General features: G+C 41.1%; 1 protein-coding gene across 2 annotated transcripts in view; it reads left to right on the forward strand.

The window, feature by feature from the left end:
• Positions 1–4346: 4346 nt before the first annotated feature.
• The window catches only part of DAAM2 (dishevelled associated activator of morphogenesis 2), a 171690-nt gene continuing 153310 nt past the window's right edge, over positions 4347–22726 (forward strand). For both annotated transcript variants that reach the window (XM_082757200.1, XM_082757202.1), the window contains exon 1: positions 4347–4647. The gene's annotated coding sequence lies outside the window, so the exon portion shown is untranslated. The remainder of the gene's footprint in view (positions 4648–22726) is intronic.

Genomic DNA, 22726 nt, shown 5'->3' on the forward strand with positions numbered 1-22726 from the left:
TAATTCAGTGATGGTCAATACAATATCAGACGTTCCGTAAATGGTTCCAAAACTTAGAACAAGCTCTTGAGTCCCTCCCTGCCAAGCAGCTAAACAAATCCATGGATGTAAATAAAAGGAAATAAATGAATATGCACACAAGTGAAAGGAAATAAAATGAATACAAGGAAAAAATAGTTTTCCACAGTGTCAGGAATACAATGCATCAGATGCAAGCTAACTTAAATAGCAATAGGCTCTGTCACAGTTTTACTCAAACATCTACATGTGTGCACTTATGTAAATATACTCATACACATGTATGTACATATATTGTTATTAATCAGGTGGAATGCAATCTCATGTCTTTAATATTTTTAATTTTCAATTAATATTTTAAATTTTCAATTAATAATGACTATTATTTCATTTGAGCATTGTCCAGATTCCTACTTTTTTAAAGTTCAAAACATGTTCTCAAACTTCTGGATTAACACAATAATGTGGGTTAGGGTTCAAAAGCTCTTATCTGAAATTTATATACTCCAGAATTGTGTATGTATACTCCCCATCCTCAGTTGTCAGAAAGTCAGTGGGTGTGGAATTTAACCCTCAGATCTGATGGTCTGGTTTGAACCCAAAGATAAAAACAGTTTTAAAGAATTTTAGAAGAATTATATTATCTAAAAGAATGTATATGTATGTATGTCTGTATTGTACTGACTATATACTCCTTGTTTCAGCCCCTCAGAGATAGGGGACAATCTCATGTGGTTCTGTGATAAGGGTAGTTGTGTCCCATCACCCATGCTATATCCGATGTCACTGCATACTACTAATAAAAATAAATAAAAGTAAAAAAAATAAATAAAAATAATAAATTTACCCTGCATGGCACACTCAAGAGATATGCAAAATATTGTGTGGCATTTCAGAGACTGGCAGACATGCAGAAATAACATCTGTAGGGAGGGTGTGAAAACCCTACTAATTCTGTAGCCTGTGGTGACTGAGCAGAAGAAGCCTTTGACCCTGTATCTTCACTGGGTGGTGGTGTCAGGCATGGAAGGCAGCCGAGCTCACAGAGCCACGGTGTTTAATCTCATTGTCAGATGGAACAGGCAGCCTGGCACTGGATCTGCTCTCACAATGGGCACTGTTGTTGTTAGATTAATATACCCGTGTCCTTTTGTGTTAACAATGAATCAGACAAACAATTTAGATTTCCAGAGGTGGAGCAACATCTTACAGAAGCTTTTGCTTCTGCATTCTACAAGGAATCTGCTTTTGAGCAGCACATCATCTCTTTTGTTTGGGATGTCCCTTTACCCTTGTCTTTTCATTCCTTTCAGGGCCCCCAAAGGGCTCTGTTTAAATCTATATAGATGTTTGATCCATTTGCTTCTTCCAGTTCAGAGCAATTAGATGTGAGTTTTTGAGGGCTGAATGTCTGCAGTTTGGGACTGGTATTTTTCACACAAGGGAGCAATAAAAAAATAAATAAATAAAACACGAGAAAGTAAGAAACTGGGGGAAAATCTTTGGTTTGGTGTTGTCAGTGGGGCCAGTACTTCGTGGGCTTCATCCATGGAGTCTGTCACTCTCCATAAATAATACTATAGCTTTTGTTTCTCACTTTGATGGTCAGAGCCTAAAAATGCTTTGATGGTTTTATTCCTAAATTCTAGAGGAACTGCCTGTGTAAGTACATTTGTGCAGTCCTGGGACATAGAAACTATGTCATATGCTGCTCAGAAAGAGCAATGGCAGTTTTCTTGCCTGGTAGCTTCTGAATTTGTCCCCTGTAAGCTGAACACACCAAAATACTTACTGTTGAAGGTCACCTCTTGTGCAAGGGGATTACTCTGCAGAATTAAACATTTTTGCAAACTACAACACTTTTCAGCTTTCACTGAGGTATCTGCAGTTCAGTCTGTACTAATAAAAAAGCTGGCTTCTCCAGCAGCCTTCATCCTGGGCTGTTATTAATACAAGCACTGAATTATATAACACCCCAGTTTAATGTACTTTTCTGTTTTGGGGAAGTGGTCACAGAAAGGATCAATGATTTATCTAGTTGAATGTAGTTCTGACTGAATATCGAAGCGTGCAGCAGGATCTGAATGCTGTGTCCTTTATTTTATTTAATATACCACACGTTTCTCCTGCAGCCAGTAATAGAAACCAGGAGTTGTGCTGTAACCATTAGACAATGCTCTGTCAATGGAACATCCAGATGCTGCGGTGAGAGAGGGGGGACGGCTTTCGCATGGGTTTATAAGGACTCTAAGGAACAACATATGTAAGGAATAGCAGATATTCTTAATTTATCTTAACATTTATAGTGGTTCGATCATTCTAGTCCAATGGCACACGCCTGTTTCCTGCTGGGTGCTTTCTGGTGTTTTGCACGTTCCTGTTTCGTGTGTGCAGAGTGATAGAGCACCGCTTTCACTCCCCCCAAGGCCCAGTTTCTCTCCATCATCGTTTTTTTGCCATTCAGATCCCCATCTGCTGCAGCAGCTAACTCTGCCTTCTTGTAGGCAGACTGCCTAGCTGTTTTGAACATATCGGCCTAACCTTAGCTGAAATATCAACTGGAGCATGAGCTTTGCCTTAAAGATGAGTGTTTTGTTAACTTTTAACTAATGATCAAGACAAAGGCCATTTATCTCGCTACGCTGTATCATAATAAATGGCAGAGTGCTCTAAGTGAGGTTGTGCTGGTAATGTGAACCCATCTAGCCTTTGTCCCTTGGCCTGCTGCTGCAGGTTTGTTTCCAGCTGGGTACAGCTCTCTGGCTCCAGGTCCTTTGCTGTTCGAAGGGGACAACATAGGGACAGCAAGAGAAGGAATCAGTTCTGCCTCTCCTCTCAGCAACTCTTTCCTCTTCCTATGAGAAACTGAGGGGATAGGGGGAAAAGGGGGAGAAAAAGCCAGATAGACAGCACTGGCAAGGGAAGGGAGAAGGTCTCTACTTCCCTAAAGAAGAACCAATGTCATGCAGAAGGGGGAAGAGGAGTGCAGGGGCAGGACTTAGAGGATGAGATGAAGGAAGCAGTGGGCAGACCTGTGAATGCAAACTGGGGATTAATAGACCAATGGAAATGTGAGTGGAAGGGGGCTCTGACAGTCATCAGATCTCATCTGCTGTGCATCACATCTGATTTGCATGTGTAAATCATGTAAAACTTTCCCAAGCTTTACGCAGAGAAAGGCAGGAGCATAGCACAGCTCATGCTAGAGGAACGCTGATGGGTCCCTGTGGTTTAATACAAGGCTATTAATGCTGAAGATTATAATTTAGCAGCGTGGCTATGCGGCTACTTTGCTTACAGGGCAGAAGGTGTACGTACTGTGCCAGTAGTTAGCGGATACCTACTGAGCCTGTTTGTGAGGGACCATTGGCACTGAAAAGGCTGGATTCTCCCTTTGTTTAGCACCCACCTCCTTTCACCGTAGGGTCAAAGAACAGAAAGGCACCACGTCAGGCTGTTATATCCAGTATGTACCCTTCATGTGCTCTCTGTGCTTGGTGGATGTAAGGGCAGAAGGAGCAGGACGGGGGTGGTTCAGCTTCATCTCATTTGGTTTGGCCTGCTGACCTGAAGGGGGATTTTTCCAGGTAACTCTGCCTTTTTCAGTTGCACCGTTACACCCGTACATATTTGTATGTATATGACTTCGACTTGCGCTGTGTTGATGTGTGTTGTCAGCATGAGAGTTTGGTTATTGTAATGAAAACAAATGGCTTACACATACGGAGAGCAAACCATATATTTCCACGGGTTACAGAGAGAGATTTTGCAGATGGTGTTACTGTCTCTGAACTTCAGCGTTCCTGTCTCACAGAGAATGCGGCTTCTCCCACTGCAGATGGCAGCGCACACGGGCAGAAAAATCCCTGTATTAATCTAGCTGTTAATATCAGGTGCGGTTGAAAGTGAAGTCAGAAAGCAGAAATGAGGTTGGGAGCAGCGGGTTACACTGCCTTAAAGCTCTCTGAAGAGTGACCAAGGAGGAAAAACTGGGAAAGCAGGGCTTTAACAGTCAAGCTGCATCCTCTCCACTACAGGGGATGAAATCACTTAGGGACCAAATGTGGGGATGTGGCCAGGGGTGCGCAGGGTGAGAGTGGAGGTGTCAAACTCGGAAGGGAAGGGAAGGGAAGGGAAGGGAAGGGAAGGGAAGGGAAGGGAAGGGAAGGGAAGGGAAGGGAAGGGAAGGGAAGGGAAGGGAAGCAGGCGGGCCACGGCCACACGGCAGCGCCCGAAAGCCTTCTCCGGGAGCTGCGAGGCTGCCGCCCCGAGCGCGCAGCCGGCGTGCGGAGCGGGCCCCTTTAAGAAGGCGCAGCGCGGTAGCAGGGGCAGGCCCTGCCTCCTGCCTCCCGCAGCCCTGCAGCGGGGCTGGGGCCGGCTCGGGGCTGGCTCCGGCTCCGGGGAGCAGTTCCTCTCGGGCTGGGTCCTAGCGAGCGAGCGAGCGCACGCAGCAGCAGCAGCAGCAGCAGCAGCAGCAGCCGCCGCGGCCCCGCTCGCTCCCTCAGCAGCATCCAGCGGCGAGGAGCTGAGCGCTCCCGCCTGGCTCCCGGACGCGGGATGGACGTGCCTGAGCGCTGAGCTCAGCGGCTGTAAAAAGTGAGCAGGAAAATCCACAGCTGGATGAAATCGGTAAGTCAAACGCAAGTCACATCCTCCTCTCCGGGCTGCAGTTTTCCAGTCTCTTCATTTGTAATGCTTTTAGCAGGCTGCTTTTTTTTTTTTTTTTTTTTTTTTTTTTTTTTTTTTTTTTTTATCGACTTCTGAGCGGAGCAGCTGGGAAAACATGGAGGCAAAACAAAAGTGTAAAAAAAAAATCTTTGAGCATTTGTCACTGTTTGCTCTCCTGGTTTGCAATCCTTTTTTCGCGTTGACGCTTTGCTGCACGAGTGGGGAAGGGGAAACCGGCAAATGTTTTTTGCACGGGGGGGAAGAAAGCTGGGAAGAGTCGCAATTGGCTTTTCTCGTGGAGATGATTAAAGAGGGAGATTTGAAAGAAAGACTTCCACGAAGCTTGAAGGGACTTGTCATTTACTTTTCCAGAGTAAAAGCAAATGTCGTGTTAAACGCTTCTAAAATGCGGTCAGGTGCGTGCGGCAGGGATAAGAATCCTTTTAAAAAAACGCGTTATCGGTGGAAATCTGGATGCAGAAGGACTGCTGAGCAAATGTTGCATGTGTATGTTTAAATTTAACTAAATGCATTGGCAGCTCTGGAAAAGCAGAGGCATTAAATGCATTTTTCTCGGCATTGGACAGAGGGCGCTGTTGCTGCATCTGGCATAACCTTGAAGAAACCAGGGATCTGGTAAAACTCGTGAAAAATCAAGTAGAGATAAAATGGTTTAAACAATTAAAACAGAAATTTTTCACGCATGCAGAAAACTACAGCATATAACATTCAATCAGAGCAGTCAATGGTTTCAATTTTGTTCTCTTATGGGTTTTTGTTTGTTTGTTTTTAAAGTGATAATCTAATTTATAAAGAAAAATATAAATTCTGATGATCAGATCAGGTTCAGAAATTATAATTTGAATAATGTTCCTGCTGTCTTTTCTGGAAGGTGTTGTGGGGTCAGCCTGGTTGAGAAGGAGAGGAAAAGCGTAGAGTCTCTTGACATAAATGTTATTTTACTACTGATGTAGGGTATAAGGAAGAACTCTCACTCAGTGTTACTCAAACTGCAGGCTGGAAGTAGGCATCTGATGCAGAAACATCCTTTATGTCTAGCACAAATGTGCTGCAGAGGTTGGAGACCTAGAAACTGAACATTAAGACCTTTTAACCCCAGTCACTGAACCTCTTATTGTCAGGTAGTTTGGGGAAAGGAGAAGGCACGTGTTCAGGCTGGCATAAGTGTTCTTCATAGAAATCCTGGTCCTGCTACTGGGACAAGAGGCAAGTAATTGTGCTATATCCTCTCTGTATATAGAGAAGAAGAGTTAGAGAATACAGTAGTAGACTAACCATACTGTTGGGTATGATACTTGCATATGCACAGCTAGATGAGTATAATGACACTCTGCTGCTCTGTGGACTAGGAATTTGTGTTTCCTTGAATCAAAGGCTTTGAAAGGAATAAAGTTATTTATTTTAACCAATGTAGTTCTACTGTGAATAGAGAAGGACCAAAGCCATCAAGTTCCTGTCTCATGCACCATCTATTTGAACTTGATGTTTCTGTTATGTCCTGGGGCTTTGGCTGTGCCTTGAACAAGGTGTTTCTGTCTGGCTTTATTCCTGTTACTTAAAAATCACTTGCAGCAGAATGGAAAGATTTGCACGTTTTGAGTCCCTAATGTGAGGCTTGCTGGGCAAAGCAGATTAAAAGAACTGAATGACCGTATGGACTCCAGTCATTCAGACTCACAATTATTGCACCTCATTGAGGAGTTCAGACTGCTACTGCATCTGCTGATTCAGTGGAGTATGAGAGCAAAGTCAACTTTCTTAACTGCAAAAGACTGTTAAACAGTTACTGTGAGTCCATGCATCCTTGAGATATTAGAATTTCATCAGGAAAAAAAAGCAATTTCTTTACACTTGTTCATTAAACACCCATGTATGAATGGTCCTTCGAGATGATTTACTGGATCAAGGGGAGGATTTCCCTCTTCAGCTCATCTCACTGGTGCCTACTAGTTCAGAGATCTCAGCCTGCAGCTTCAGTAACTTGTTGAAGAATCTTTTCTTTTCCCCTTCCCTTCCTGCAAACTACGTGATGGGATTACTCAGATGTCCCCCTTGTATTGTAAAGAACATGGTGCACCCCTTGGCAGTGGAGCAAGTTTACTGAGGATGCATAAAGCTAACAGGCTTCCTGAGGCATTTGACCCTAACAGATGCTTCTCTTGGTAGGAGGCTAATTTATTAATTGAAAGCACGTCATCTCCACAGCCATTGATGTTCAGCTAAGCTCTTATCAGTTGCATCTCCCCTCTATTCCATTGGTCAAGATCACTTTGATATGTTACTCCAACTGATTTCAGTTCTAAGTACCGTTTTCCTACTTGCTTATATCTCAAATTAAAATCTGTGTTTTATACATGGAAGAGACAGTTTGATGTGACTGGTCCTGTTTTTACTGTGCTCTTAGGAAATTCACTTTAGGATGTATTTTATTTTGCTCCTGAGTGTTTTTCTTTGAGTTACGTTGTACCAGAGAGCCCATACTGTAAGTCTGTCAGTGGCTGATGCTGGGGTCATGCAGTTAACTCCTCCAGAGTCTTCAAAACATTAGCTTAAAATGACGTGTGTGATATTTAAAGTGTGACAACCCACCAGCACCTATATCTATGCCAAATTAAAGAGATTCCTTGAACAGCTTTTTTCAGTAGAGACTGCTGTTTTTACCCACCAGTAGATTCTTACGATGTTGGCTGTGACTGCTGTGAATTCTGTGCCTGCCATTGGAGTGCTTGTCTACTACTTGCTTACGTTGACACTAACTTTGCTGAGTGAGTCTAGCCAAAGCAAGACTCATGGTTACTTAACAAACTGCTGACAGTTCAGTTTCTAATATTACTAGTTTGGGTCATTGTTTTGCAGGTTTTCTTGTTCATTCAGCATTGACCACATTATCATAGTCTAATTAATGAAACTTACTGTAAAATCCTTTTTCTAAGAACGTTTCTGGTTCTTGTAGAGCAGTACATTACCGCAGGTTGTGAAGGTTTCTGATGCTCTTGTAGCTGAGCCGGATCTGGCCTTATTCTCCATTGTAGGTAGAACTTCCTTTTGCTTTATATAACAGAAGCAAGCTCACAACTTGAAACCTCAGTTGCATGCCAAAGACTCACTGTGCTGACAGCATTGTAACCTGCCTTGTTCTCTGATAACAGATTTCACAGATAATTTTTTAAACTGGATAGTGATAGAGGTTGGTTTCATCTGTGATTTGTTTGCCTGTCTTTACTTTTGTAATCATTTGGAAATGGTGAAGGAAAATAAATAAGATTTAATGGGTCTGAAGGTGGAGATGGAAAGGAATTACTGCAGGAATGTGTTCCCCAAAGAATAACTGCAGTGGAGTAGAGACCAGAGTGCAGCTAGTCGCAGCCTTTCCAAACTCCATCAGGTCAGCAATGCTTATATGCACAAACGTCCTCTAAGGAATTAATTTCTTTCCATCTTCACATATGTACAGCTGTCATCTTGTGTCTGAAACAGTTGATGACTGAGCTGTTCTTTTGTTTTTATCTGCAGCTCCAAAATTCTTTTCTTCTTAACCAGATTCGTCAGAATCTTTGGAAAATTTCACTCCGTTCAATCTCAATCCATTATTGAGAGATTATTTCTTAAATGTCAAAAATAATGAACAAGAAGACTTTCAAAAACTTTTAGGCTTTCTACCAGTTTAATTATACTTGCAAAAACATGATAGTGACATAATATATGATTAAATAATCACATTTAAATACTGCACTGACCTTGCCAGCCAGTAAATCAAAGCAATGGCGAAATCCCTTTTGTTCTCTTTGCTACACCCTGAAAGCCATGAAAGAATCTTCTGAGCGCTTAGCAAAAGTATGTATCAAGCTGACGTCTTCTGGAGGATGAAATGGGGAAAAGAAGTGGGAATTTCTAGACTCCTAGGGACCAAAAAAGGCCCTGCTAAGATCCTCCTTCCTATTGTATAATCAGATAATTTCAAGAGGCCATGGTTTGTAAGGTTCCATATGAGAAGAAAAATCCAAAGTGGCAGCTGGCAGTGCTGTTATTTAGAACATGCTATGCTTTTCAATGTCTTCATTGGAAAGTGTAAGTTTTATACTCAGGAGCTGTAGCTTACCTTCTTGTCAAATCCTCCTTTTTTGGGGGGCGTAATCTGATTTACAGTGGAACTGCTGACTTTTCAAGTAGAGCATGGAGTGAGATCAGTTTATTCTGAAGCCTTCATCCATATCATTTTTAGATTCCTGCTCTCATGCATTGCTCTACTTGAGATCTTTGGCAGGGTGAGAAATGTGGATGGGCAGAAGGATCATCAAACAAGGCATTGTCCTTTGTGCCACATGGTGTACAATGCAATAATGAGGTGCAGCAGGGAGACTAAGGGCACTCCTTGCAACTGCCCTTCCCAGTGCTTCTCATCTGTACTGGAGCCATTGTTTTAACTGGGTGTTCTGCGGTTTAGTCAATGTGATACATTACCCAGATTGTGTGTCCAGTTCTGCAGCCTCTTTACAGATATATCAGGACCTGTAATTTTACCTACATCTGTCTATTAACTGGCATGATCATATAGCTGCGTTTATTTTGAAATCCACAAAAAGTACAGGGAGAAACACTGTAATTGAATTTTTCCAAGGGAATCTTTTCCAGCAGCTGATGTAACCTAAGCTCATGCCAGATGAAAAGCTCTTGTGTTATCATTTTCAGTTAATTAAAAAAATAAACCCCAAACCCCTTACAGCAGCAGTTTTATAAATACTGTGCGTATGTGTGTGCATGTATGTGCATGCATACAGGAGTGCTTCACTCTTGCATTGACAGCTTGTGCCTCTGATGGCAGTCTGTGCATTATCATATACTTTCAGGTACAGGACTTAGTGAAACAGTAGAGGTTTACAGGTTTCTTCTCCTTCCCTCTCTGAAACAGACCCAGATAAAATCAAAACTTCAAAATAGTTTGCATAAAAATAGTGATTATTTATTTATGAAGAAAACATTCTAAAGGCTTAATTTTATCCACTGGTAGGCAAACAAAACATTTTTTCTGGCAATTTGAGCAGTGACTAGATGAAATGTGCCCAATTTCTGTGTGCTAGAAGGCAGGAAGCTGGGTTTACTTGAACAGAAAGGTGCACCAGGAACTGTGGCATCCCTTACCCCTTGGAATCCACATCGATCTGGTAAGTGCAGATCCCAGTAAGCTGAAAGATTATTTCAAAAAGTCTTGACAGATTCACCAGTGAGTTGGACTTCTATTTTAAGAAGGCAAAAGTAATTTGGTTCCGGTGAAAGGTGCTAAAGTGACAGTCCTGAAAGACCACGGTGCCTTTGTTCAGCCACAGAACAAATGATGCCTTGGACCACGGCTGAGTCAGCACCCCCAGTGCTGCTCTCTAGCTGTGTGTTTTGGTCCAGTCAGAGGATCAAGCCTGAAGCTCAGCATCTTTCTTTTCAACTTCATTTTCTCTAACCTGCATTGCCCAGTTGCCAGCGAAGGGCTGGCTACTCAGTTTTGGGACGGCTTCCTATGCCAACAAAGGTCCTTGTGATCTTTTTATTTCAAGTGACAAATAATACCATGGCAAAGTCAGTCAGCTATCAGGAGAGCCTTGATCGATTAATTTCACAAGAGCAGCCATTAAACAGTAATGATTTTTGCTTGTTATCCACAATGGATTCAGGCTAGTGACCAGGAGGAAGGACATAATGTATTCCATTCCCAGCTCTCTGAATCATTCAGTCACCTGATGTGGTTTTTCAGTTCTCCACTTGCATTGCACAAAATCTGTGCTTTTGGGCTCTGCATTCTTTGCCTGATCCAGAGGCCCTTGGGAAAGTTGCATTTAGGGCTTTTGCATTTAGCTCATGCACAAGTCAAAGAATGCAAACTGTAATAACTTTCTTTCAGGCTTGAAGGTGGGATAGAGGCAGTACGTGTGACTGTGGTGCAGAGGTTGTGGTAATACCTAGAACGATGTGTAATAATCTTAGCACAGACTAAACTTTTGGCAGGATGTTGTACTAAAAAAAGATACTATTTGAAAACATTTCACAAACGTTGTATTTTCAAGTGTATATATATGTCTTGTTCCCTTCTTTTTTTTTTTTTTTCCTGACCTTTAGACAGTAATTGCCCTTTAATCATATCCTCTGGAGGAAAAAAAAATCTGTTGATAGAGTACTTGGCCATAAAAGCCTATTTTTCTTTACTGGAAGCTGTTTTTCACTCTTTGTGCTGGTTATTTTTTAATTACACTTAATTCAGGTTACAGAGTGAAACTTGGCCAGGTAGTTCCAACTTCCTGTTTCGTGCTCATTTTGCTAACTGGTCTTTCATTGCCTAATACTGTGCAGTGTTTAGGTTGGAAGCTCTTCAAAGATTTACTCATTTTGAACATTTTTCCTCTTAAGAAAATACCCCCAAATAAGCTCTAGTCAATAGTATGCTTTTGCTGTCCATTCAGTGTCATGCCTAAGGTGGCTGACTTGTGTATTCCTCATAGGTGAAATTAAAATGGAAAAATGAAAATTTACTTCAGACAGGTTCTTTTTGTCTGTTTCATTTATCTTTTCAAGACACCTTAATTAAATGGAAAGAAGGCAACTGCTGCAGAGTTTTGACTTTGAGAGCAGCAATAAATATAGAGAGAACAAGAAGTGTGACTCTCAGGATTTGGAGACCTATGCTCCTGCTTGCCACTTTGACCTTCTTCATGTCCTAAGGCCCAGACAATCCGAATAGCTCAGAGTTACATTTTCAGATTGTCATCCTGAGAAGGCAACTAAATGACATGACTCGTCACACATCTAATGTGCAAAAGTCTACGAAAATGTATGAAAAGCTACTTCTACCTCAGCAATATTTGAACTCTCTTGGAAGTCTCACCTCTTGTCTTTACTCAGTGGGTTAACAGGAGTCCTTCCGTACTATGAAAAGATCTCACAGCAACCTGTACAGATCAGATCTTTACTAAGAGAGACAAATGTTTATGGCCTTTTATGTTGTAATCTTAATTCTCTGGGAACCGGAGCAAAGATCAGTAGGTTTAAGTTCCAGTACAGGGTACTGGCAACATAGCTGTTTTTCCAATCCAGCCGTGAAGTTACTGATTTTGCTGAAGACTTAATTTGCAAACCATTCTGACTAAAAATATACTAGACCAACAACAGACCAGTGCATCATTCTCAGCACTCAGATTTCTTGCAGGACAGCAGTCACAGGGAACTGCTGAGTTACCAGCTCTAGTGATGCTGCTTTTGAGGACTACTTCCTATGGATAACAGTTAAAAATCCACTGGAACAAACCAGCAGTGCCAGAAGAACTTTCTGCATTGAAAAGAATCATGTCCTTTTCTGTTTCCTCAAACAGCAGAGGTCAGATCTGGTAAAGAGGTTTGCTACGTGTGGACAGGGCTAGATAACTACTGCTGTAAGACAATGTGTATACAAGAATATATGTTGGGATGAATAATGCTGTATTGGATGTATGTCGGTATGAGACTGATCATTGTATTGTGGCTGTACAGTTTGAAGGTCCTTAGGTGGATTTGATTCCACACATGGCTATGTGTGTGGAAGGGATATACATGAAGTTATCATGCTACTTGGTTTATTGAGCCCCTTATCCCAGTGTCTGAAACTGTGATTTGTTATGCTGCGATATGATCCGAAATAGAACCACAACTCACTGTAGCGGGTTCTTTCAATCCCCTGGGAATGTTTGTCTGGCTTAAACGCATGAAACTGAAATGTGTAATACAGAGCTGCAGCTTATAGATCAACACTGACTCCATTTGTGAGAATGAATGAATACCTCATGTTTGATGTGCTACGGGAGAGTTCACAGATGACTTCTTATGTTACAGTACTGTATTTTTCATGCTTTCTCAGCTTTGTGTACTTTGCTTTTTCTTCTGTGTGCAGAAAAGGGTGGTATTATCCTGGGTTTTTCAATATAGAAATACAATGTGAAAAGATTTCTCCCTGCTGACTTTCTTTAATGGTTGCAGAGACTTCTTTCCAGTAAGATTTCAGGCAAGTCTGGAAGAAGACATCATTTCTGTACCCATTTATACATTTTGCAACTGTAAGACTTTTTTTGTTTTACTCAGATTCTTCCTGAATCAGTTGCTGTTTTAAGATTCTCACTTATCTACCCCTTTATACAGTTCCTTTGACAGCCGTAATCCCTGGATACAGGTCTGTGAAGATGACTTCTCACAGTCTAGTCAAATGTTAGCAGGATAGATGGGAGGTTTCGCTTCCATGCTGTTCTTTGCAGGTGGTCATAGATATTACAGAACTTCAGTCCCTATTCAATCTTCCCTTATGATCCAAATTTTTACCTGAAAATACTGAAGTCCCTAGAGGTAAATGCATTCTGCTCAAAAAACAAAGCAAAACAAACAAACAAAAAAAACATAAATATGCTTAATAAAGAAAGTAGACTTACCCTTGTACTAACTGCCCTGGTAATATTATGGTTCTATTGCACCTCAGCTCTGGATTTTATTATTATTTTTTCCTTCCTTGGCTCAGCTGAGGATGAGATATACAAGACTGAAAGAGACCTGAGTCATGGAGTACAGCTTTCTGTAATTGCAGAAAATTAAGTTGCAGGATTCCCTTTGTAATTTATCAGTCTCTGTCTGAAAACGAAATGGCTTTTGCTCCTGTTGTTTCCTATTGGGAAACCATTCAAGAACCTCACTCCTCTGGTTTTTAGAAATCTGCTTCTAATTTCAAAACTAAATTTGTTCATGGCCAGTTCATGCCCATTTGGTTTTGTGCCAGCACTGGTCTCTAACTTTAATAGCTCTTCACTTTTCTAACAATCCTCCTGTGATCTGAGAGCATTCTTGACTTTCTCTCCTTCGCTGTTTTTCCTGAAAAAGGGAACATAATTACTATTGTGCTTCTTATTGCAATGTGCATTATTATCAGTGTCATTGTGCTTTGTGTTTGCATTGTGTTTGACAAATTCTACAGTTCTGGGAGCCCTTTGGTCTTTCTGGTCAGTTCTCAGATATGCAGGAGAAGGTGGCTGTTCATGTTTTACTTGGTAGGCAGAGAATATGTTAACTCTGGGATCAGGAGGAGGAGATGGAGAGAAGGATAAAGTGGCCTGCATCTTTTTGCATCTTTGAAAAGAGCTTTCACTATGGACTTTATGAAGAGTGACTTGGGTCTGAGAAGAATATGCCTGGGATAGGCAAAAGCATTGATGCAGTTCTTTCATCTATCCCAACTCTCCTATCCCTCTGCAAAAATCTGTTTGAAATGAACAAGCTGATAACACTTTTGGAGGGAATGCAATTCACAAATGAGTCTTTGAGGGCACATTTCCAGCCGTGTCCTCAGAAGGAATGAGGCAAGTGACTCCCAGAGCCCCAGATGAATGCCTGGAATCTTTCTTCTTCAGAGTGCATGGAGAGTCCCTGAGAAGAGCAGAGAGTCCTGGGGCCAACGGAGAGCTGAAGCCAAAGGCCTGCAGTGGGAACCTCCTGCTGTCAGGATCCCACGCTATGCTGCAGTCGAGGGGCAAGCATGGAGAGGAGAGAGAGCTGAGCATGGTTTGCTATGACCTTGATATGTTCACTTGCAGCTTGATTTTCTGGGCACTGGACAGTTACTCCTGCTCAATGGCATCACAAGATGCCTCAGAGTCCCTAAAACACTGTTGTGGTTTAGCCCTGGCAGGCAGCTCAGTACCACACTGCTGCTTACTCGCTCTCCCCAGGTGGGATGGGGAAGAGAATTGGAAAAATACAAGTGCGAGAACTCACGGGTTGAGATAAAGACAGCTTACTGGGTAAAGCAAAAGGTGCATGTGCAAGTAAAGCCAAAGAAGGAATCCATTCACCACTTCCCATCAGCAGGCAGGTGTTCAGCCACATCCAGGACAGCAGGGCTCAGCATGCATCATGGTTTCTTGGGAAGACAAATGCCATCACTCTGAATATCACCCTCTGCACCCTCTATTAACACTGCAATGAACTCTTCCCCTTGCCCCTGCTCCAGCCTGGGCTTGTCCATTGGCCACAGCCTCTTCAGAGGTATACGTGCTGCAAGGATTTATCCACAGCCACGGTCATTTCGAGATGTACCTGCTCTGGCACAGCATTTTCCATTTGGCCACAGTCTCTTCAGACACCTGCTGTGTCATGGTCTTATCCACAGCCAGAAATGTGGGGCAGCTTTCTAGGGGCTCTAATCAAGCATCAGTTGACAGTCCCTCGTTCTCTTCTTTTCAACTCTTTACTTGCTGTACAGAAACTGAAGTAGATGGTCATGACAGTGGTTGTGCTCTGAATCCTGCTGGAGATTTTTGCTAGAGGTCCTTGGTCAGGATTAGTTGTATTTTATCCTTCCAGGATCCTGGGTAGAAGGTTCACACAGGACAGGCAGAGCCAGAAATAAACATTCTTTTAAAAGGCTATGTAATAGCCATAGAAGGAAACAAATTACTGGATTCAGCTTCCAAGAATGAGAAAATTCCTTGCTTTGGTATTGTCTTCCACCCTCCCAGGCAAATGTGATATTGAATTCACTTTAATGGGTTAAAACTTTGAGGGCCTGATGCTGGACATTCCTCCTGTGTTTTCTTTACTTTCTCAGTAAGTATGTACATCTGTGATACTCTGTATAAGGAGCAGTTGCACATGCAGCTCAGTTCTTTGTCCACAGCTCATGGTTGCCATTCATCCAAAAGGCCAAGGCAAATGACCAAAACTGTCTTGTTCCAGCAAGGCAGCATTTTCAGGAAAAAAGACATGCCTAAAATCTCCTGGGCATATGATAGCACTAATGCTGGGGAAAGGGAAGAGTCTTTAAAATCTATGTGATATGCAGTTTAACCAGTGACATAAGAAAGTGTAGTCTAGTCTGAGCAGAAAGCACATAGATTTTAATTGATGAGATTGCCATATAATGAAAAACTTTTTTTTTTTTCCTTTCTATCTTTTAATACATTGTCTTTATGTAGCCTGAAGAAGAATTTGATGGGTTGTTTTAAAAGAACAGCATCTTCATTCACCATATCAAGATCAATTGAAAGGCTAGGTAAACAATCAAAAGTGTGTATTGTGAAAGGTTAATTCTTAAAAAGACTTTCAGTTTCAGTGATGTTTTTAGTAGCATTGTTTTTAGATTGGCTTCTTTGGCTCTGATATTAGCAGCCTGAGATTTAGTTTGCAGGTGATTTTTGTCTTTCAGTCCAGTGGGCTATCTTTCCATGCTGAATATGGATCTCCTGCTGAACTGTGCCCTACTTACTGTCTTTTGTCATAATGTGCTTCAGATTTATTCACAGAAGCTTTGTGCACAGCTGGCTGCTTGGTCAGTTCAGACACGCTTTGTAGTAACAGCACCAAAGGTATTTAATGTGTTTCTAATGTAAAAAGCAGGATTCCCTTTGACTGGCTGGCAGTAGTCAGTGCCAAGTGTGGGGTCAGGATGACCATAGCTGTTGGCAGGTGTGGAGGCAGGAAAACTCTCCTGGTGGATCTTATGCAGGACTTTATTTAGCATGTACTCTCAAGAGATTATTCCTCTGAAACACAACTGAGTTTGATGGGAAATGGTCTGGGTCCATTCATGGTGGGTAAGGAAAAAACTATAGGTCAAACAAAGCTGGCCAAAATCTGATTTTACGGACATACTGTAGAGCTTTGCCACTGACTTTGCTCTAACTATTCATTATGTGAGATTGAAGTTTAGCTTCTTCAAGTTGATTATCTTCTTAATCAATTATGCGAGTCTGACATTCATGCCTTGCTTTTGCTTGAAAATATCTCTGTGAGGAACCCAGAGCTTGCTACATGTCCTTAATGTATGAGATAAACATCCAAAATACACATGGACACCGCTATTAGGTTATGAACCTGGCTTTAGCCTGGGCATCATTTTGATTTTTCTTGTGAAGCAGGAATATTGGTAATCCTGGAAATGAACATGTTTCCATTTCAACTTCGTGCAGATGGGTGCAATTTCCTTAATTAAGTTCTCTCATAATCAGCATGTAGTTTTGCCTCTGATCTTTTTTTACTCATTACCAAATCTTAATTTGTAGAAAGTGTCCTTTTTAAGTGGTTTTAAATAGAGTTCTGCTTTCCTGAGGCAGGCTGCTGTGCTGTTTTCTGGGCAATGCTTAGTGTTTTTTATTTATCAACATGAACTATACCGTTCCCAACTTGTCTGAACATAGTCCAGTTCTGGATTTGTTCTGTAACCTGGAAAGTGAAAGTTTATGGTACTTTAGCTTTTCTTACAAATAACTAAATGTCTCTTTTAGTGAGATCTCTAGGGCCAGCCTGAAACAAGAAAGCTCTTATCCCAGTTTTCTTTGAACAACCCAGAAGCAGCTCTTCCTTTCCTCTTGTTTTAACTTACAATCGTAATTTAACGTAATCATAATTTAATTATGAACTCATTCTCTTACTCAGACAGAGATCACAATGAGTAACAGATGGCACTCCAGACTTACCTTTTCAAGGCAACTTGTAGGAAGTACTATGCATTACTGCACTCTCCAGTCATTCCTGGGTTGTCGAGTATATACTGTGTGTTTGTGTGGTATAGAAGAGTGGTTTGTGAGTCTGAAGACTGGCTCGCTGTCTAACTTTGGTGAATCACCTAACTATTCTGGGTGGGATCCAGACTTTGTTAAAGTTGATGCCAGCACCCTTACTTTGGCTTCTCTGAGAGTCTATTCTTTCTCAGAGAGTGAGATTTATTTCTATGTAATCATCTGTTTTGGAGCTAGATTTTTATCAAAGTTCTCAGCCATCATGGTCCTACATGTCACAGATGCATGTGGTACTTCCCAAAATTTGACAGTCTGTTAACATTTGTTTCTCTGTCTGTTCTTTGTCTCCTTTCAAGAGTGGGTAGGCTTAAATGGGTGGATTTAATCCATCTAATTGTGCAGAGTCCCTAGGATGAAAGGAATATAATACAGTGAGAGAAATGGTGAATGAGTTTGAAAGCTCCTTTCCTAATTAAAAGGGATGAAATCCATCCTTGCCAATCCATCCTTACACATAACAGTAAGATTGTGTGTATTTAGGCTGGAGATTCAAGTAATTCCATGGAAAATTTTCCATCTTCCTCACTTTTATGTTGCATGGATACACGTGTACCTGTAGGTACGTAAATACATACGCTGAGATATACAAAGTTCATCTACAGTTGTCTAACCTCTCCAAATCATAGTGTTCGGGACTATGTTTCTTCTGCTTTTCGCTGCCCACTTTAGCTAGAACTTAAGCAGATAAATTGCCCCAAATGAAAATTTTAAGGTTCTTAAAATATACTCCCTGGTTTTGTCATCTTTTTTTTTCCTAAAAAAAAAAAAAAAAAAAAAAAAAGCTTCCACAAATTCCTGTGTTGCAGTGTTACTATTTTTTTTTTATTATTATTTTTTTTTTATTTGTCATCTGTCAGGTTGGTGGAAGTGGTGCACAGAGCATCTATGTAGAAGTGGCTCAGGCAGACTTTCCACTTGCTTGTTGGCTTTGCGCATTCCATTTCTGTGCACTTAAGTTTCATTTAAATTGTCCTCACCTTCTATGTCTCTTCTCATGTCACAGACACTGGCTTACCTCTACGGCATTTTTGTCTCTTTTTTTCTCTTGGGGATATCTTTAAACTGAACTTAAATGGCTTGAGATTTTGCTTAACCACATTTTACCTGTTGATTGGGCCCTCTTGAAATATTTGTCCTCTCAGAATTTGTAGCTCTGATTAGTCTTCCATTCTCACCTTTCTTCCATTTTTTTTTTTTTTTTCCTTTTGACCTTTTTCTTAGCTTGTGCTTATTTGGTTGTGCATTCAGACCTCCCATCTTAACCTTCCATGTTGAGGGATAGTACAGATTTTCCTGAAGTTCATTCTTCCACATGAACTCTTAATGTGACCTCTGTGATAATGTTAAGGTGATTCTGAGGCAGTCTGCGATACAATAGTTCAGAAAATTACTACTCTGTCCCACCAAGAATGAGTTTGAATAAGAAAGAGCTTCCGAGACTATCACTAGAATTGAGAAATTTACAAGGTTTGATGATTTAAACATCCAAGAGTAAGAATAGTGCTTATGTTACAATTAATGTAGTGCAACAGTACTTCTTTGATATAAAGTGATTTTTATTGCCACTTTAAAGGCAACACAATTTAATTCTGTGCCACAATGGACATGGTACTGAATACAGGTGATAGCTTCATGCACCACAGTCTGACCTTTAATTAAGCTAAAAACAACCACAAATCCTCATATAGTTAGTGAGTTAAAAAAATAACTCACGCACCTTTTTGGGGTCTGTCTTCATATTTCCTTGGTTTTACTGTGCATGAAGTCTCTCGCTCTTCCTGTATCTCAGTTCCTCTATGTACACATATCCTCTTTGTACCTTGATGCTTCAGAGACGTGAAGGGCTGCGGTCAGCTGAATTGTGGTGCTAATACTTTGCCTAGTTAACATTCACCAGCATTGACCCCTTTGTCTAATGACTTCATCTGTCTCAGCCTCTCTGCCAACATACCAGGAAATGCATAGAGGATAAGAGGAAATACATAAGAGGATATTAGAATAAGTTAGTAGAGATTGGCAACATAAAGGACTGTTCTGCATAAACTTCGGTGGTCTAGACTTAAAGGTTGGCTATTGGAAACCAAAAGATGAAATAACCTGTTTTCTTTTTCAGCTCCAGCTGTACAATTAAAAATGATACTAAAACAGATACTATTTCCATGCAAAGAGAAAATTCTAAACCAATACTGATAAAATTGAAGCAGCACAGACGTGCACAGGCTAAAACACCCAACCAGACCTGTGGTCACTGTGAAATAACTTCAGAGATCTTACTAGCCAAATATCATGTTGAAATCCTACCAATGGTTAGAAGTCAACAGCAAATCTTTTTTTGGAGATCTCAGTCCATGTAGGATTTTTTTCAGGAAACAGAATCTAGGATACATTCAGATGGGGATAAACCTGAATTGGTGATTATAGAATCACAGAATGGTTTGGACTGGGAGGGACGTTAAAGACCACCTAGTTCCAAGCCCCCTGCAGGGACACCTCTCACCAGACCAGGTTGCCCAAAGCCCCATCCAACCTGGCCTTGAACAATTCCAGGGATGGGGCATCCACAGCTTCTCTGGGCAACCTGTGCCAGTGCCTCACCACCCTCTGAGTAAAGAATTTCTTCATAATGTCTAATCTAAATCTGCCCTCTTTTAGTTTAAAGCCATTACCACTTGTCTTATTGCTATACTCCCTGATAGAGAGTCCTTTTATGAGTCCCTCATGAGGCAGTTGAGTGGTGTTTAGTCTGATTTAATGTCTGATTTCCCATTAAAATTAAAGATTGCAAATGGCTCTCTAGATAAATTCTTTTCTTCTTCTGAATATCTTTGTTCCTGGGCAGATTTATTTTTCCACTTTTAGCTCCCAGTTCTAAGATCTTTTTGCATATCCAGCTACACAGAAAACAGAGTCAATTTTTATGCCTGAGATTAGCCTTTTCCTCACCACTTTCTTCTTCAAACAAAAACTTTCTTAAACCCCCAGATGATCAGTAGATGATGATTTCCCCCTTCCTCCTTCACTCTTCCTGCCATGATAGCAAAGATCACAAACAGTGTATAACTGAACAGGGTGAAAATGGAACAGTTTCAGTCCATAAACATCAAAAGATGCTTTTGGAACTGGCTGGTCTGCAAACATTCCTTTGATCCTGAAACTTGGTGCCTTTATACAGAGCTTTAAATTCATGGATGTTTCATTATGTGGTTTGTCCACGATTCTTTCAGTACTTGCAACTAATGAGGTAAACTGATTATTGCTTTTGCATTGGGGGTCTAAACACAAAGATCTTAAGGATAGGCTGTGACCTGACACTTTTCACAGTAGGAACCCACTAATTACACTTCTTATATGACTTTCATATCTTCTTCACTGAAGCTGTTCCAAAGCTACCATTCTCTGTAGAAGTGGCATAGAAGTGATGACATGGTGGGGAGGCAAGCCTTAAAAATAGCATGACCTGGGGATCATTCCCTCTTCCCCTGTGGCATCTAAGCTTGAAAAATTGTCTGGATTCTTTGCAGTCCACATACTTCAGAATAAAAGGAAGTTGTGTTCTTTAACTGAGCTTTGCTTAGAGGACAAAGCAAAAAAAAAAATGACACTTGTGTGATTGAGACCAATGCAGCAAGTTGGAAAATGTGATAGAACTGGTGTATTTGAAGTTGCTCTCAATCCCTTGATAATGTGTTCTTTTCTTCTCTATACATGTGGCTAAACGTATTTAGGAAAGAATACCTGTCATCAGGTTGCTCTTTTATCTAAGGATTTTAGTGGCATTTTAGCCCTGATAATGAAGAGTTTCCAATACCAGACTTGGAAGATTGGTGTAGGTATTCTTGTTGAATTTTGTTTCCCAGTGTTCAGAGCAATGCAGAGTGTTTCTTTTCACTTTCAGTCCAAGCCAAAGCCAAACCAAACCAAAAACAACCACAAAAACAAACAACAAAAAACACCACCAAAACTGTGTGGCTGGAAACAATGTCGACTGATGGAGAATTATCATCCTTTAGCTGGTTTAACAACGAGCAGTCATACCTTTGGAGAACCCATCCTTTCCAGCATCCTCCGAAGCTGTCAGTCTGGTGTTAGGGTCACCAGCACAGGGGTTAAAGAAGCACCAACATTAGTTAGCGGTAAGGTTCTGTAACATTTGATTTCTGCTGTGAGTTTCTTGCTGTTCAGAGTTGATAGAGATGACAAAGTCATTGTCTCTTCCTGCTGCAGAACATTTGTTAGCTGGAATAATTTCTTGTTACTACAAAGCAAAACCAGCTTTTAATTCTCTGCCTGGAATTCCAGCGGCGCCTGCTGAACGTTGCTGTAATGCCTCAGGCTCCTGTCGTTCCGTTGGTGGGTTAGAAATTGTCGGGACAGGATATGGATCCTGTGGCACAGCTTTGGGAAACTGGAGAAGATAGGTTCTGTGGTTTCAGGGACCTTGAAAATCTTAGATTGGTAGCAGCCCTGAGCAGCCAGAGAAGCTGTTTGCATTTCCAGTCCTTTGTTCTATTAGATGGCCTAGAATGCTCTAGAAAATAATTAATGTCTGTGAAAGAAGACACGTCACAGAAAAGCACGGTTTGGGTTCCAATTGAAGCAGCCAGTGGCTTAAAAAAGTAGAAAAGCCATCCAAGACCCACAGCATTGCTTCAAAGCCTCATTTGATGCTGTCATATACAGTGAAACGTACATAATCCTCTTCTGTTTTTATCAGAAATGACTGGATTGTATTATGTATGTCAGAAGTCCCAGGTTATTAATACAGTGCAGGCAAACTGGATAAGAGCCTGCAGAAGCCTCTGTCTTCTTCCACAGTCATCAAATGACCTCACTGTGGTTTTGACTCTGCTGGAGTTCACAGGAATAAAGATTCCCAAGATTTCTCTTGGAGGATGCTTGCCCTGTGATTAAAGCATGTTCATGCCTTTCAGAGTCTCAGTCTTTATGGTTTAAACCAATTTTGGTAAGCTTGTCACTTTTTTTTTTTTTTTAACTCATTTTTTTTTTCCTTTCCTTTAAAGAAGAAGAAGAAGAAAAAAAAAAAAAAAAAAAAAAAGAAATGAAAAGAAAAAGCTAGAGCTGTTCCTGGAATATACTATGACTTCATGTCGGCATGAGGTGCCAACATGCACATGGAGTGGAAGAGCAACAAGAAAAATGGCTTTTGCAGCTTGGGTGGTATTTGCTACATGAGAAACATCACTCTTTTCTGACTGCCAAGATGTAGCACTCAGGCTCTAAATCTGTATTTTGTATACAAAAAAGAAGCAAGAATTGCATGTGTGTGTACTTGTGTTTCTGCCCTCATCCTGCTCGACCAACGTGTGCACCCCTTGAGAATGCGACAGGGCATGCGATCGCACACTTCTGTCCTGGGATAAATGAACATACGCTTGTACTCTTCATCAGAGATCTGCAAGTTTCCTAGCATGATGCTGTGCATGCACATC

This window comes from Aythya marila (genome assembly GCF_965140915.1).
Source record: "Aythya marila genome assembly, chromosome: 3".
Lineage (NCBI taxonomy): Eukaryota > Metazoa > Chordata > Aves > Anseriformes > Anatidae > Aythya > Aythya marila.